At 40.3% G+C, this 16,685-nt stretch overlaps 1 long non-coding RNA gene across 3 annotated transcripts in view; it reads right to left on the reverse strand.

Moving 5' to 3' along the window:
• Window positions 1–4,274: 4,274 nt before the first annotated feature.
• LOC122231151 overlaps window positions 4,275–16,685 on the reverse strand; it is a 33,184-nt gene continuing 20,773 nt past the window's right edge. Inside the window, exons 3-5 of one of the 3 annotated variants that reach the window (XR_006208320.1) lie at window positions 5,538–5,663; window positions 4,722–4,855; window positions 4,275–4,506 (exon numbers count right to left, since the gene is read on the reverse strand). This is a non-coding gene — a long non-coding RNA (uncharacterized LOC122231151). Of the gene's footprint in view, window positions 4,507–4,721; window positions 4,856–5,448; window positions 5,664–14,840; window positions 14,878–16,685 lie in introns of those variants that run through there. The other 2 variants (XR_006208322.1, XR_006208319.1) reach the window with 2 other exon arrangements.

Below are 16,685 nucleotides of genomic sequence, written 5' to 3' on the forward strand. Positions count from 1 at the left end.
AGTGCCTATTATGTTCCAGAAGCAGAGGGCATACAGGTTAACGCAACACAGTCCTGCCTCAAAGAGCCTACACCTGCGCTATTTGTATCTAGTCACCTCTACCGTGCTGGAGAACACAAGTCAGCAGTAATTTGATGTAGTCGAATACTTACCCTGCTGCCTTTCCAGAGGGGCTTTCCCTGTCAGAGAGTCTCTAGGTCCCTAACTTGCCTTTGTTGTTCAGAGAAAGGGGGACCATTTTTTTTTTAAGTGAACAACTAATAAAGGACCTTTCCAGAACAGCCTAGGATCTCAGGAGTTTGTCTCTGTCTCTCAGGGTGTAGGGGCCCCAGTCTGCTTCCTGAGCAGTCTTCAGGGTTTTTTTTTTTTTTTTTTTTTCCCCGTGGTATGTGTTTTCCCTTGGTGCTAGCAACTGGATTCCTCTGGGAATAGAAAGAGCTGCTGAGCGATTGCTCGGCACAAATCATTCTCTTACCCCAAAGGGGTTAGAAATGGCCCTTCTGAGAACAGACTTGGGCAGGCTTTTTACATATTGTGGCAGCCTGCACCAGTGCAGGAATGAGATGGCTTCTCCCTACCACCGCTCTAACACAGCATGTATTTCGTCAGATTTATTAGCATTTGCCTAGCAATTGATTAACTTGGAAGAAACAGTCGTATTTAGTCTGAATGATCCTTCCATCTTAAGTATAAGAAGCATATCATTGTGGTTTTGCATTAACAAGGGTTGAGAAATAACAATCTTTTCTAACCCTTGCTTTTCACAGTGCCAATCCCTAATTTGGCTTGGCATGTTGAGTGGCACTCCTTCATGTCCCTGTTGAAGTCACTGAGAAACCGCATCAGCAGTCATCTTGCAGCATAATCTGCTACTCAAATGTCCATAGTTCTTAAGGGAGCCCGCCTGAAATCTTGGCCAGAATCTTTGAACTCCAGTCCAGCCTCAAACCTGCATTTGTCTCACAAAGTCTCTGACCCTGCATGCTATCGTCCAACATTGGCAGTCTCTGCCTTGTGACAGGGACCCATAAGGACCCTCCCAACCAAAAAGGATGAGGAAGCAAAGGAACGGGAAAGGGAAGGGATATTTTACAGTATCAGGATAAGAGAGCCCTTTTTTGTTCTAAATCAATAACCTTACACACATATAACATACATGTAACATGATAAAACATATCATAGCATACATAACATATATATTACATATATATATAAGTATATATAAACATATGCCATCTAGCTAGCATAACCTAAAATATTTAGTTGCATTAACCATTCAACCTATAATTCTTATATGTTAGATATAGTATTTGCTTTGCTTGCTTCTGGCCAAGTTCCTTGCTCTCAGTATGCTTACACTTGAGTTGTAGTGACATAGGAGTATAACAAAGACCAGTTAGGAACACAACCAAGACCAGAATCATAAGGAACATTATCCAACTGCCCAGAGAGTAGGGCGCATGATGAGCAATTTTTTATTTCTGGGAAATGAGAAATTACTGCACACGGAGATAGTCAGAAAAGCTTCATGGAAGAGGTTCAACTTTTGCTGAACCCTGAAGGACAGGAGGGGATCCAGAGAGGTGGGCAGGAGGAATTGGTAATGTCCAATGACATATATAAAGGGAGTAAGATTGAGAAGAAATGCATAAACCGTGTTCCAGGGGTAGCGAGACTATTGGGCTACTTTTCTGTGACAGATAGCCAGATTTTCAAGGTCCTGGGCAAGCTGCTAGGCAAGGGAGTCTGAATGTCACATTAAGGCAGCTGAGAGACATTGAGGATTTTTAATTCAGAAGTGACAAGATGAAGGTAGTGTTGAGGGCACCACTGGTGGCGGTGTGTGATCCGCTTTGAAACGGGAAGGCTGGGCAACACTGGGCAGTGGCTGAGAGGGCAGGACTTGCTGGTGGATCTGGGTTCCAGCCTCCGCCCCCTACTGTCAAGCACGTGCGAGTCACTTAACCCTTCTGAGCTCTAGGTTTGGATGGTGTTCTCTATTCTTTTCAGACATTCAGCAAAAACTGTTGAGAACCTTCTCTTCCAGGCACTGTTTTAGGCACCAGGGATATAGTGGTGAGCAAAACAAACAAATCCCCTACCCTGAGCTCCAATGCCCCAAGAAAGTAAGAGAATTGAGGATTAAATGAGGTAATATATATACAGTCCACGGCATACAGCAGATAATAAATGGTGACTAGAAAGTCCCCTGTAGGTATTTATATTCTATACTTATATTTCTATTTCATACTTAGGTTATGAAATAGAAAAAAATTCCAACAATGTGCTTTTCCAGAACCATTATTTTCCAGAGAATAAGCACAGGTAAACCTTTCAGGATGTGGATTCCATCCCACTGGCTCTTTCTCAGAGAAGCATCTGTCCCTCTGTTCCAGTTGGGCTGGACTTCAATAACTTGCACCTTTCCTGCCTGCATGAGTCAGACCCTGGTGATCCAGGAACCACTTCTCCTCCCCAGATGCCTGGGCTCCAGAGTCAGCCATAGGTCTCTCCTTAGCCCAAAGCAAAAAGCCTTTTCTTCCTTTAGCCACTCCCATCACCTCATGCTTTCTACCTGATTAGATGATGAGAACTAGAATTATGTCCTCAACACTTCTGTGCACAGGTCCACTCTGCTCAAGCAAAATGTGGCCTTGAAGGAATTGTTCATGATCTGAGCACCTACATTTTTTGTCACCAGATGGCTGACCAAGAGAACAAACTATGTTTGGTGTCTTTAATATGCTCCCACGCAATGCCAAGCAAAGCACTGAAATACATTTTATTTTTATTTATACATTAGCAGCTCTGTAATCTTTACTTGGAGACTGCTGCCAGTCCCTTATTCACCAGTATTTACTGACTATCCATTACACGCAAAATGCTGTGCTAGATGTTAGGGCTGAAAGTCTGGAGCCAGCATCCATGCTCCTCCCTGTTATATATCAGAGGAAATATCACTAGACTAGGAAGCAGAAAACAGGAGTTCCTGTCTTGGCTGTGGCATATGATCCTGAACAATGCATTTAAATTCAATGGGAAACCAGAACAATATAAAAACAGTTAACATTCATGGAGTTACTATATGTTTGGCAATGTGCTAAGTGCTTTACATATATTATTTTATCCTCAGAGCAACCCAGTGAATGTTGTTCATTTTATCACTATTCTCCTTTTTATGTAAGTGAAGTGAAGCTTGGAATGCCCCCCACCCCACTACCGCTGCTGGAAAAACCAAAGTTGAAGCTACATCTTACTCCGGAGCCCTGAGGCTTAGCCTTCATTCCCCAGAGTTGTTTATTATAAACACCTAATTGGGGTGCCTGGGTGGTTCAGTTGTTTAAGCACCCAACTTGGGCTCAGGTCACAGTCTCACGGTTCGCGGGTTCAAGCCCCACCTCAGGCTCTGTGCTAACAGCTCGGAGCCTGCTTTGAGTTCTGTGTCTCCCTCTCTCTCTGCCCCTCCCCTACGTGTGCCTCTCACTTTCTCTCTTTCTCTCTCTTTCTCAAAAATACCTGAACATTAAAAAAAAAAATATTGTAAACATCTAATTAGTATCTATTAAAGAGCACTCTGAGTTCTTAACAAATGTAGAGAATACTTTTTCCACTGTTAAACCTTTGAAACAAAGAGTTGTATCTGATTCTTGTGTATACCTTGCTCATGCTTAGCATGAATGAGCAGGTGATCAAGCAGCATTTATTGGATAAAACATTTGTATACCTGTGCTACCTTATTCCTGGCCCTACTGCCACATCAAATTTATCTCCATGACCACGGAACTGTCCCAACTGTTGCTATTTACAGGATGGGGATTTGATACGATTTACGTATTGAAATGAAGTACCCTTAGCTCTAAACTTCTGTTTTTCGATCACTTCACAATTTTAAGTGCACACAGATATGAAAAGACGAAACAGTCATCCTTGGGAATTTCTACCCTGTTAAACTGAGAATCCATCCTACAATATTGTCATGACTACGGTATGAAGACAGTGCAAAAATGCCAGGGGAGCACCAAGCAGACAGTGCTCATTCAGGGAGAATAAACAGAGAAAGGCATCCCAGAGAGGTTATTTTGGGGAGGATTTTCAAGGAAAGAAATGGCAGGTGGCTGTAAATGCCCTACCAGGATATGATACACCAACCCTCTCCTCTGGTTTTCTTCCCTCTTCCCTTGGTCTCCTAACATCATAAGACTAACAGTAAAATATTTCTTTTAAATAACATTTATTGTTTTTTTTTATATCTTGTTTTGTGTGTTAAATAGTTATAAATTTGCAAGTGCAGAGTAGATGAGGCATTATGGCAGACACCTCTTCTACACCACTTGAGATCTGCCTGTGTGTTTTCCAGCTGCCACTCTGTACCAGCTCCCACGACTTCATGCAGACTGCCTCAGGCCAGAGACAAGACACTCCACCTGGTGTCCATGTGGGTGCAGCCCCGACGTACAGGAGAATGAACACTCTCTTGTGAATCTTTGTCCAACGGGAGATGGGTACCTGTGGATAAAGTCTCTTCTTTCCCATCTTCCTACGGATGATCTTGAGGGTCTGGTTATACAGCTTCCTGGACAGTACTGTGGGGATCAGCCTGATAATGCATTTGTGTGGGCTCTCCTTCCTTCTCTGCTTCTCTCTCCTTGTCCCCGTCCCTGCCCCCCCCCCAACTCTTGCTTCCTTGAATTGTGTTCCCAATAAATTAATAGCACACATACCCTCTGCCACAGGCTCCACTTCCTGAGGGACATAGGTTATGGCAAACATTGAAAGTGGAAGCTTAACATCTTAGCAATGAATATCCTTAAAATTAGGCCTTGAGTTTTGACTCATGGATAGCAAATGTCATAACCTGAAATATAAAGTGAAAAGGCATCAATTTATTTGTTGGACTAGCCTACACACTTAAAAATCACATTCTTCAAAAATATTTAATGAAAATGACCTGGGTTCATGTCCACAATATTAAAGATGAATAAAAATAACCCATTTATTCTCTGTGACCTAATTTTATGTAAAATGTGTATTTATGTACATGTAAGGGTGACATGAAAAAAACCCATTAAATGTTTTTGTTTTTAATGTTTATTTATTTTTGAGAGGGACAGAGACAGAATGCAAGTGGGTTCGGGGCAGAGAGAGAGGGAGACACAGAATCTGAAGCACGCTCCAGGCTCCGAGCTGTCAGCACAGAGCCGGACGCGGGGTTCGAACTCATGAGCTGTGAGATCATGACCTGAGCTGAAGTCAGATGCTCAACTGACTGAGCCACCCAGGTGCCCCACCCACTAACATGTTAATTGTGATTATCTCCAGGTGGTGGTATTATGGATGGTCTTTATTCTTTTTATATATCTTTCTGGAATTTTCCTAATTGTCTATGACCATACTTTACTTTTAAAGTTAAAGGAAAAAATTGCCAGTTATTAGAAGTGAACACAAAGAGTCATTTATTCCTTCTTTTAAATTTTTTTCTCCATAAAAGCAAAAGTGTTTTTCTGCCTGATGAAGCACAGTGGCATCCAGATCCTCACCTTTTTCACAGATCAAGAATTGGTATGTTTTATGCCGTAATTCAATTGCCAATAGAAGCCCAGAGATGTCTTCATACTTTGGGTCTGTGGGAGGTGCCATGGCAGTGAGGCTGAGCACACATTCACCTGGTGGGAGGATGACATTAATGACTATTATGATGGGGGAAGAACACTGAGTGAGTCCTAACAGCATACATAAAGCTGTTGTCAGAGCACAGAGGTAGACATGGCTCCAAAGCCTAGATTTAATCTCCATTTCTGTAAGGCATCCTGGCAGCCCTTAGCATCACCCTCAATGGGTGATGATTGATAAGGAGAAATAAGCACAGAGAGTTTTTTGTATCCTTAGCATCATAATTGCTTTATATACAGGAGCAGTAGGTGACTGCCTATCTAGGTTAGTGAGAAGATTATGGCTAGCCCCCAGTCTGTCAGACATGCCTGAAATTCCACCATTATTACCTCACTGTGATGGATTAAGTGATACCCACCACCAGGTTAGGCAGAGTCCCTCAGCATACTCCTGGGAAAATATTATACCATTATCAGTCCTTATCATTTAAATTAAATGTCATATTTTTACTTCTTTGACAACAAATTAACAACAGATTAAGAGGACAAGGAGTAAAGAAAGGACAGAATTTGACATCAAACACTCTACAAAAGCAAGTTACTGCCTAGTATAAAGGAAGTTAAAATGGATATGTACCAGCTACCAAAATAAGGATTTAATATCTATCCACCTACCTACCTATCTCTCTGTCTATCCATCTACCTAATCTCCATTTATCAAACATGACTTCGGGTCTATTTGACTGCAGAGTCCATATGGTAAATCACCCCCGATTCTTCACCTTTTCTCTATTTGTTTCCTTTGCCATGTGACTTTACAGTTGTCCCCTCTAAGCTTTGAGCTCAGCTACAAGTCTTACTTAGACCAATGGCGTATGAATAGAAGTGAAGCCCCTGCTTATTTCCATTTGTTCCACACCATTGTCAGGAGAAGAGCAAGTCCCAACTGGCCCACTGATCCAAGGAAGATGGGAGATACTTGAAACAGCTTCCCCAAATGAATGCAGACTAGATCAGCTGACCCCCAGGAGAGCTCCAGATGCATAATCAATAATTAATGATTCCTATTTTATGTTTATTTTTTAGAAAGCTCCATTTTTTGTTTTTGTTTTAAAATGTTTATTTATTTTTAATTAAAAAATATTTATTTATTTTTGAGAAAGAGAAAGAAAGCACAAGTGAGGGAGGGGCAGAGAGGGGGAGACAGAATTCCAAGCAGGCTCTGTGCTGTCAGCTTGAACTCATGAACCATGAGATCATGACCTGAGCTGAAATCAAGAGTCAGATGCTCAACCGAATGAGCCAACCAGGTGCCCCTAATGATTCCTATTTTAAACCGCCAAGTTTGGAGTGATCAATTACATAGCTGAGTGACACAATGCTCTTTGAATTTCTATAAGTTCATTGTATCATAGCTCAAATAAGTTTGAGCATCTTGTTTACAGGAACTATTTTTTCTCCAGAAAAATATTTAGCACATGGTCTGTGACTGGTAATGTTTACTGAATGAATGATTCCCAACCTCCCTTTCCAGTCTTAAATCTATGTTATAGGTTAAACTGGATACCCCCGTAAAAGATATGTTGAAGTCCTAACCAACCCCCTAGTACTTCAGAACATAAACTTATTCAGAAAAAGGGTCTTTGCAATAGTGATCAAGTTAAAATAAAATCATTAGGGTAGATTGTAACCCAGTATGACTGACGTCCTAATAAAAAGGGGGAGTTTGGACACAGAGACAGACGCACACAGAGGGAAACGATCTGAAGACACAACAAGGAAGGTGGCCATGTCACCGGGCTGAAGAAACTACAAGTTAAGGAACACCAAAGGTTACCTGCAACCATCAAAAGCTAGGAAGATGCAAGGAGAGATCCTCCCTAGAGACTATACAGGGTGTAGCCCTGGCAACCCCTCGATTTTAGACTTCTAGCCTTCAGAGCTGTGAGACGGTGCATTTCTGCTATGTGGGCTGCCCCAGTGTTTGGTGCTCGGTTACAAGGGTCATTAGAAACCAATCCAGCCCTCTGCTCTGCTCCTCACTCTCTACCTCAGCCACGCCACTCCCATGCCCGTTTACTCCTCTCTCCCCTTATTTATACAACTCCTCTGTTTGGAATTCTCTCCTTTCCCTTCCTCAGTGATTTAACTTCTTATTCAACCTTCCAACCTCAATAGAAATCTCGCCTCCTCTGAGAAGCCTGATCCAAATACCATAGGGAGAGTGCATTTCTCACTGTACCGTGTTCTCATCTTCCCTGTTTCATGGCCCTCCTAAGGTATTTGTCACATTGTAGTTGATTACCTGTTTGGACACTTCCCTCCCACCCCCACCGCCAAGGCTGTAAACTTCTGGAGGACAGGAACTGTGTATTATTTATCTGTCCTTACATCTTCCTTTTCTGCTACGGTTTCTGGCTGGTATAGGCCTTTGGTAAGTATCTGTTGACTGACCATAGAGGTTTAAAGGATGAGGCTTTTCTTTGAGAATAAAAAACTGAGGGGTGGCCAGCGGGACACCCGAATGGTGGCAAGAGAGCACTGCTGTTGTGGGGAGAGAGCATTTCACAGGGCTGGTGAAATGGACCATCAGGAGGAGATAGAGTGGCTACTTAAGCTCTTTCGCAGGGTCCAACTCTCCCCATGGCAAAGATGTGAGTTAAAGTGCACTTCTGGGTCTAGTCCACACACTGAGCATCTGCTCTTTGTCTTTGGAAGTCCAAGGAACTTGAAAGGAAAAGAACAAAGAGAGCTGAAAGCCTCCTTGAGCTGCCCCACTCTGAGCCCTCATACTGGAAAATGAAGATATCGGCGGGGGGGGGGGGGGGGGGTCTTTGAAGTCGAGAAGATGTGGGTTGGGATTTCCTTCGTACCACTTGTTTACTGTGCGACCTTGGGCAAGTTCTCTCACCTCTCTGAGCCTGTGGTTCCTCATTTATTAAGACGGAGATGACGCTTCCCATTTCCTAAGGCCGTGGTAAAGATCAAATGATACACACAACCTGAGAAAGAGTGCTGTGTGCTAGACATTCCTAACAGCCGGCTCCCCTGCTTTAGGCCCAATCAACTAACAATTCAACCCACAATGGGAATGTTGCCTCTCCTGCAACACAAGCAAGTGGTTAGAACAGTCTGATCTTCAGATCATACTGGCTTATTCTGCGGGAATCACGGTAAAATATATGAAAGTGATTAAAGGGCAGGAAAAGAAAAATGGTACAAAGCCTACAACTCTGAAGAATATATGTCAAGTTCAACCCTTTATATGGTTTTACAGATGAAAACCTCACAGAAATCAGGGTGAAAATGACAGTGGACAGACCCTTAACTCAAGCAATAAAAGGGGTCTCTTTTTGTAATGATAGAAGTATAATAGCTCTTGGTTAAATTTATCAGGGTTCACAGCTTTTTAACTGTTGGATAAAAATCACAGTATGGTACCTGGATTCAGGAAGGAATATAAATAATATATTTATAGATGCCAACAATTTTGTGGCCTCATTTCATACCTGTCACCTCCCATTAGGAAATACATCTTTCTGTGAGTATTCAAACACACTAATCTTCCTCTCGTCTTTAGAACTATTTCAATTTCCATTATTAAAGCCGGTTCAGAGGCAAATTCTTGTTCTTGAAAATTGCAGTTCATGAAAATCCCCTTCAAACTGAGCAAGATTATTTCCACAGTGTCTGGTTCCTCCATGTATGCATTTATTTTTATTTATTGGAAGAGGGTTCTGGCAGCCAAACATAGGTTTAGCAACAGGTTGGCAGGTACGCCAGGTGCTCGACATGGCTGTCCTTACAGCCTTGGGTCAGCCTCTGCTCAGAACACCCCAAAGACACCTCATAGATGGGGATTCCTCGCAGGCTCAAAGAGGGAGTAGAGACAAATACAGAGCTTTGCCTTATGGTGAATACAAATATATTTAAAATATATTTACCCCCGGAGGATTAAGTTTTACTATGTGTAAAAAAGAGAATGTGAGTTTTAGTGCCTTTCCTAACCAAGTTCTCCTATTAAATTCTTTAAGTTACATATGAGAAAAATAAAATTAGAGAAAAGCAATATAAATAACCGAATTGTAGAGCACGTGTAATAAACACCTCTAAATCAGGAGGGCTCATAAAAAGAATATTTTGAACCTTTTACTAATAATATTAATATAAAAACACTTAAAAATTAATATACCCTCTGCTGCCCTTTTTCCCTCCAGGAAGCTGAGAATGCTTTGCAGGTACTCTCAGCCACTCTTTAACATGCGCTATGGGGTTGTGGACGGCACAAACTTTCTCCCCCTGATTTGAGTATGAGTAGACCAGACCACAGAGAGGTTAGGGAAGTCTCCAGATTGTTAATCCCCATATTACAGGGTTAGGGTTATACTTTTTCAAATTCTTTTACACAGTACATGTCACTTTATTCTAGCCCAGAAGATCTGGCTTTAACCTTCCCACACAGCCTTCTCCCATTTCCAGAGCCAGGAGGCTTCCTTTATAAGTCTGGTATTCACGCCTCTCTTCCAATTATGAAGTCACTTGACTCCTCTCCCAAAATCTGCCCTCAGGCAGAAGCCAGCTCAGATTAGGAAGGTTTTGTGCAATCTTTTTCCTCCCACAAACTCCTGTCTAACAATCAGACATTCCTCAGAGTACTAACTCAGATAGTATAAAGCTAGCTGAAAAATACAAAAACCAAAGGCAAGAGTCAGAGCCGACTACTTCTAAGCCTCAAGACAGTGTTGTAAGATAGGCATTATTTTCTCCTTGAAGGGAATCCTGCATGTCTGTGTTGATGCATCAATCATTTGTGGAGAATTGTGCTCATTACTAGGAAGACAAAGATAAGAGAACTTATGTCAATATAATGTTGTAATTTGTGCACTTAAATACTACCTTCTCCCCCAGATAGGAATAAAAACAAAAACAACCCACATATAATGAGAAATTTTTAAAGAGATTTTTGTGCTTGAAAACAAGGTAAGCCCATAGCCACAAATGAAATAAGCAAAATAAATGAAAAGTAAAGCGAAGAGGGTGTCCTGTTGGCCTCCTAGCCTCTGGTTCAGAAATAGGCAGAGTCAGCCAGGAATCCAGTTTATGCAGGAAGCTGTACTGAAAATGTTTCTCAGAGAAGTGGAGACCTAAGCCAGGCTCAGTGCCTTTTTTTTTTTTTTTTTTTTTTAAGTTTACTTATTTATTTTGAGAGAAAGCAGCCTGAGGGGGGAGAGGCAGAGAGAGAGATAGGGAGAGAGAGAATTAGAAGAAGTCTCCGCCCACTATCAGCATGGAGCCCAAAGCAGGGTTCGAACTCATAAATTGTGAGATCATGACTTGATCTGAAATCAAGAGTCTGCCACTTAACTGACTGAGTGGCTCAGCTGCCCCCAAGCTCACTGGTTAAAACTAGTGGCAGAGGTGCCTCTGCCACTGGTGAAATAATGTTGAAAAAGTATGTCATCTGTCTTCTAAGATGGAGTTTATATGTAGCTACACAGCTATGGAAGCTGGAAGACATTGTCGCAGCCTCAGGACCAAGAAGGGAGTCAAGCTGGCTACCAGTCCTGCCAAAGGGTTGGCAGAAAGCAAACTCAAAGGTTTGACAGGGTAGGGTAGGAAAAGGAGAAGGGAGAAGGAACAAGAAAGGGAGTAGAAGAATGAGAGGGAGAAAGAGAGGGAGAGAGTAACAGAAACATCTCTACTGAGATTAAGCTGCAACCCCAAATCTAAAATACACTTAAAACAAACAGAACAATTAACAAGGACATCCAAAAGTTTACAAATGGAGGAGGGATTTACCACAGGATAAATAGGAATAAGAATTTGAATAAAGAATTTGAATAAAGATTATATAATAAGTGTGCTTATGGTTTTTAAAGGAGAAAATGAAAAAAAAAATCCCTATTATGAAGAAAAGATCAGGATGATATTTTTTAAAAAAAAATTAATGTTTATATTTGGGGGAGAGAAAGAGAGAGAGCACAAGCTGGGGAGGGACAAAGAGAGGGAGACACAGAATCTGAACGAGGCTCCAGGCTCTGAGCTGTCAGCACAGAGTCCAAAGCGGGTCTCGAACCCACGAACCGTGAGATGATGACCTAAGCTGAAGTTGGACACTTAACCGACTGAGCCACCCAGGCACCGCCAGGATGATATTTTTAAAGCACAGTACAAATAAAACAAAACTAAGTGGATATAAAAATAATTTACAGAAAATACCATACTTTATAGTAAAATAGGCATTCTTTTAAACATATGGAATAGAAAAAGGTGCCACTGTCATGAATTCTCTTTGATATTTTATTGAAGAGAGTAGCCAGTGAAATGAGATTAAACAAATATTGAAATTAAAAGCTTCCTTTTAAAATTCAAAGGCAATATTTAAAAAGTGAAAAGAGAAATCATGAACTGGGAGGAAGTATGAGCAACAAATCCACAAAGGTCTAAAACTGACACTATTAAAGGAACTTGTACAAATAAACAAGAAAACTGCAACAAATCAACAGAACATAAACAAAAGTCATAATAGGCTTCACAGAAGAAGAAACCTATGAGGGACATGTATACAAAGAGACGTCAACATTAGCAGTAATTCAGGAAAATGAAAAATATGTGATTTCAGACCTATCGTATTAGTAATAATTAAACTGGCTTATGATACGAAGTGTGGGTGAGGATATAGATCACTGGAAATTCTAATACACTAAGAGATACTTCAATTCTAAGGTATACCCCTTAGAAAAACTCATGCACATGTTCACTAGGTGGCTTATACAATAATACTTACAGCAGCACTGTTTGCAATAGCATATGACCAAATGTACATTGATGGGAAAATGAATAAATTGTGATATGTTTACATAATGAAATATTATACAGCAGTGAGAATGAATAAACTAAAGATACACTCATCAATGTGAATACATGTCACAAATAATTATATTAAGTAAAAAAAAAAAGCAAGATACAGAAGACTACTACACAGGGTATACCATTTGTATGCATTTTTGAAATGTGCAAAACTATTTTAGGGATATATAAATCTACAGTAAAATTGTAAAGAAAAACCAAGAACTTATACATACAAAATTCATAATACGAGTTAACTTCTTGTGGGAGATGCAATAAAACTGGAAAATATTGTAATAGAAGGTTTTAAAGGTTTATGACTTATTTTTTAATTAATTAAGTAGTTAATTAATTAGTTATTTTTGTTTGAAAGACAGAGACAGAGTACAGGCAGGGGAAAGGGGCAGAGCAGGGGAAGAGAGAATGTTAAGCAGGCTCCATGCTCAGTACAGAGTCTGACGCAGGACTCAATCTCATGACCCTGGGATCACGACCTGAGCCAAAATCAAGAGTTGGATGCTGAACCCACTGAACCATCCAGGCACCCCTATTTCTTATATTTTGAAGCAGATTATTTAATACATGAGTACCAATGTATTATAAATTATGTACCATAGTAATATTCGTTTGTATGTACGACATTCATAATAAAAATAAGTGAATGAAAGAAAACATGTAAGGAAGATAGAGGATAGATCACAAAGCTCCAAACTGTGTCTAATGGTTGGTGGCTGGCTCAGTCAGAGGAGCAGGTGACTTTCGATCTCAGGGCTGTGAGTTTAAGCCCCACATAGGGTATAGAGATTACTTAAAAATTAAATCTTTAACAAAAATATGCCTAATAGAAATTGCAGAAGAAGAGACTAAAGAGAATGGAAGGAAATTGTCTATGTTCTGTAATTCCAGGTAATCAATTCCTGTTGTGTAATGGAATGGAGCCAGAGAGGAAAGGAGACCCTGGGGGTGTGCCTTACAGGCAGTATTTGGAAAGATGATGGGGAGAAATTTCCTGTGTCAGAAAAATTACAGGAGTCCTCAGATTTGAAGTATACTTTGAATGATGACAAGGATGAATAAAAATTAAAATATGCACCTCAGCACAATTTTAAGGATGAGGAGAATATCTGCAAACCTATCCAAGAAGAAGACAGATTACCTAGAAGGAACAATAACCAAATTGAAAAAATACTTTTCATCAGCTAAATTATTTGCCAAAAGTCTAATGGAACATTAACCCAAAGTTCTAAAGGAAAATAACTATCTACCCTGATTTATATACCCAGATAAACTACCACTTCAGAATAAAAGCAAAAAAGAGATACGTCCGAATATAAAAAGACTCTGGGTTTATTACTCTAAGACTTTCATCAAAACGACATCCCAGAAAGAAGAAAAATGAAACTAGAAGGAAGAAATGAAAAGCCAGAAACACTGACAAACACAGACTGATAAACTGTTGGGAAATTTAGAAGTTATAATATAACTGAATTTTTTTTTTACATTGAAATGAAAACTCTAGATAACTACAATAAGAAAGGTGAGCAGTGCCAAGATGAGAGAAGATCTTCAGTATATAGTTAAAACAGAAAACATACCGAGGTCCCCAAGTTGGCTGGGAGAAAGAAATAGTAAGACATTCTTAGAAGTATTTAGAAACACATGCTAAAATTTTGAGGGTAGACAGTAAACAATAAAAGTCTAATAAAAGAAAAAAGAAAAAAAGTCTTCTACACTATCCATAACAACAGGAGAATTTTAAAAAGGATGTAGAAAAAGTATCACTTCAAACGGAAGGCAGAATGGCTAAACAACAAGAACAACAAAGGAAAAATACAGTAAGTGAAAATTATCAAAACCAGAAGATGATAGGAATAGTTTCAATCGTATCAGGAATCACCGTAAATATAAATGTATAATGTTCCACCTGCCTACTGCAAATGAGAAATTTATTATATCCAGAAATGGATTCCTGATCTTCACTGCACCTTCCTACTCCCACTCTAAACCTATACCTAAGGTGTTCTTCAGCTTATTTATGGCAACTCCATCCTTCCAGTTGCTCGATCCAAACCTTAAAATCATCTTTGATTCCTTCTTATATCCCATATTCCATATCCAATGCATTAGCAAATCCTTTGGGCTCTATGTTAAAAATATTTCCAATATGTGATTACTTCTCATCCTCTTCATTGTTACCACCTTGGGACAAGCTACCATCATTTGTTGTCTGGATTATTTCAATGGTTTCCCAATTGGTTTCCTGCTTCCAAATTAGACATCCTTCCTCCCTCACTGCCCTTAGTCTCTTAGGCTCTTTTCCCCTTAGACTTTCTTACAAAGCCAGGCATAAGAATCCTTTAAGATGTAACTCAGATCACATACCTTCTGCGTGGAAAGCCTCCAATGGTCATCTTCTCACCTGGAATAAAACTTAAAGTTTCTAAAATGGCCCAACTGGCCCTTCAGGATCTGACCCTAGTGATGTCCTTGATCTCATCTACTGTTCTCCCTCTTCTTCACTGTATTAGTTTCCTATTGCTGCTCTAGCAAATTACCACAAACTTAGTGGCTTCAGCAATACAAATTATTTTATAGTTCTGGGCATCTGAGGTCTCTCTGGGCAGAGCCAACATCCTTCTAGAGGCTCTAGAATCCATTCTTCACCTTTTTGAGCTTCTGAGGCTGCCCATATATCTTAAATCATGCCCCTCCACAGCTCCTTCTTGACTTTCCCGCCTCCCTCTTTCCCTTTCAAGGACCCTTATTATTACATTGGACCCACTCAGCTAATCCAGGATAATTTCCCAATCTCAAAATACTTAATCACATCTGCAAAACCACTTTTGCTGTGTAAATTAACATATTTACAAGTTCCTGGGATTAGAATGTGGACGTCTTTAGGGGTTCATGATTCTGTCTTCCACACTCACCATGCTGCAACCATGTGGACTTCTTACTCTTCCTCAGACATTCTGGTCATGCTCCTGCCTCATCACTTTTGGCTATTCCTTCTACTCAGAATGCTTTCCTGTGAAATATCCTGTGACTCACTCACTCAACTCGTTCCTAGTCTTTGTTCAAATGTTCCTTGTCTGCAAGGCCTTCCTTACCTATCTTACTTAAAATTATACCTCCATAATATTCCAAAATCCCTATTTTCCTGATTTTTCCCCCTATAGCATTTGTCACCTTTGAACATAATATAGTTAATTATCTATTAAATGTGTTGTCTCTCCCCACTAAGGGCAGGAATGTTTGTCTGCTTTATTCACTGGTGTATCCTCAGTGCCTAGAACAACAGCTTGTCCCTGCTTGGTTCTGAATAATTATTTGTTGAATAAGTGAATAAATGAGTAGATGTATGGATAGATGGATGGAAGATTGGATGGATGGATACACACACACACACACACACACATATAATATGTAAGACATTATATACATTATATAATATATGTAAGGCATTATAACACACACACACAGATGACGCAGAATAAAATCATTAAGAATAAAATGGGTTCGAGGGTGCCTTGGTGGCTCAGTCAGTTAAGTGTCCAACTCTTGATTTCAGCTCAGGTCATGATCTCATGGTTCATGGGATACAGCCCCACACTGGGCTCTGTGCTGGTGGTGTGGAGCCTGCTTGGGATTCTCTCTCTCCTTCACTCTCTGCTCCTCCCCTGCTTGTTCACTCTCACTCTCTCAAAATAAATAAATAAACATTACCAAAAAAAAGAATAAAAGGGGATTGGAAGGCCTCATAACTGGGTTCAAATTCCAAATCTATCACTTGCTAGCAGTGTGACCTTAGCCGAGTTAATTAACTTTTCAATACCTCACATTCTTTATCTGTAAATTGGGAGTCATAACAATATCCAAGTGGTAGTTTTCTTGTACAGATCAACTAATAAGGGTAACAGAATTTGGCTATTTATGATTATCATAATAATAATAACTCTGATTGAAGAAAACACGGCTCTTGCCCTCTAGGACCTTGTCCAGAGCAGTGGTCTTCTGAAGGTGGAGGCAGGTGCTTATTATTATTATTATTTAATGTTTATTTATTTTTTAAAGAGAGAGAGGAGGGGGGGAAGGGGAAAAGAGACAGGGGTCAGAGGATCTGAAGCAGGCTCTGCACTGACAGCACAGAACCCAGTGCCAGGCTTGAACTCATGAACCATGAGATTATGACCTAAACTGAAGTCAAGACACTTAACCCACTGACCC

Source organism: Panthera tigris, chromosome D1 (assembly GCF_018350195.1).
Source record: "Panthera tigris isolate Pti1 chromosome D1, P.tigris_Pti1_mat1.1, whole genome shotgun sequence".
Taxonomy (NCBI): Eukaryota; Metazoa; Chordata; class Mammalia; order Carnivora; family Felidae; genus Panthera; species Panthera tigris.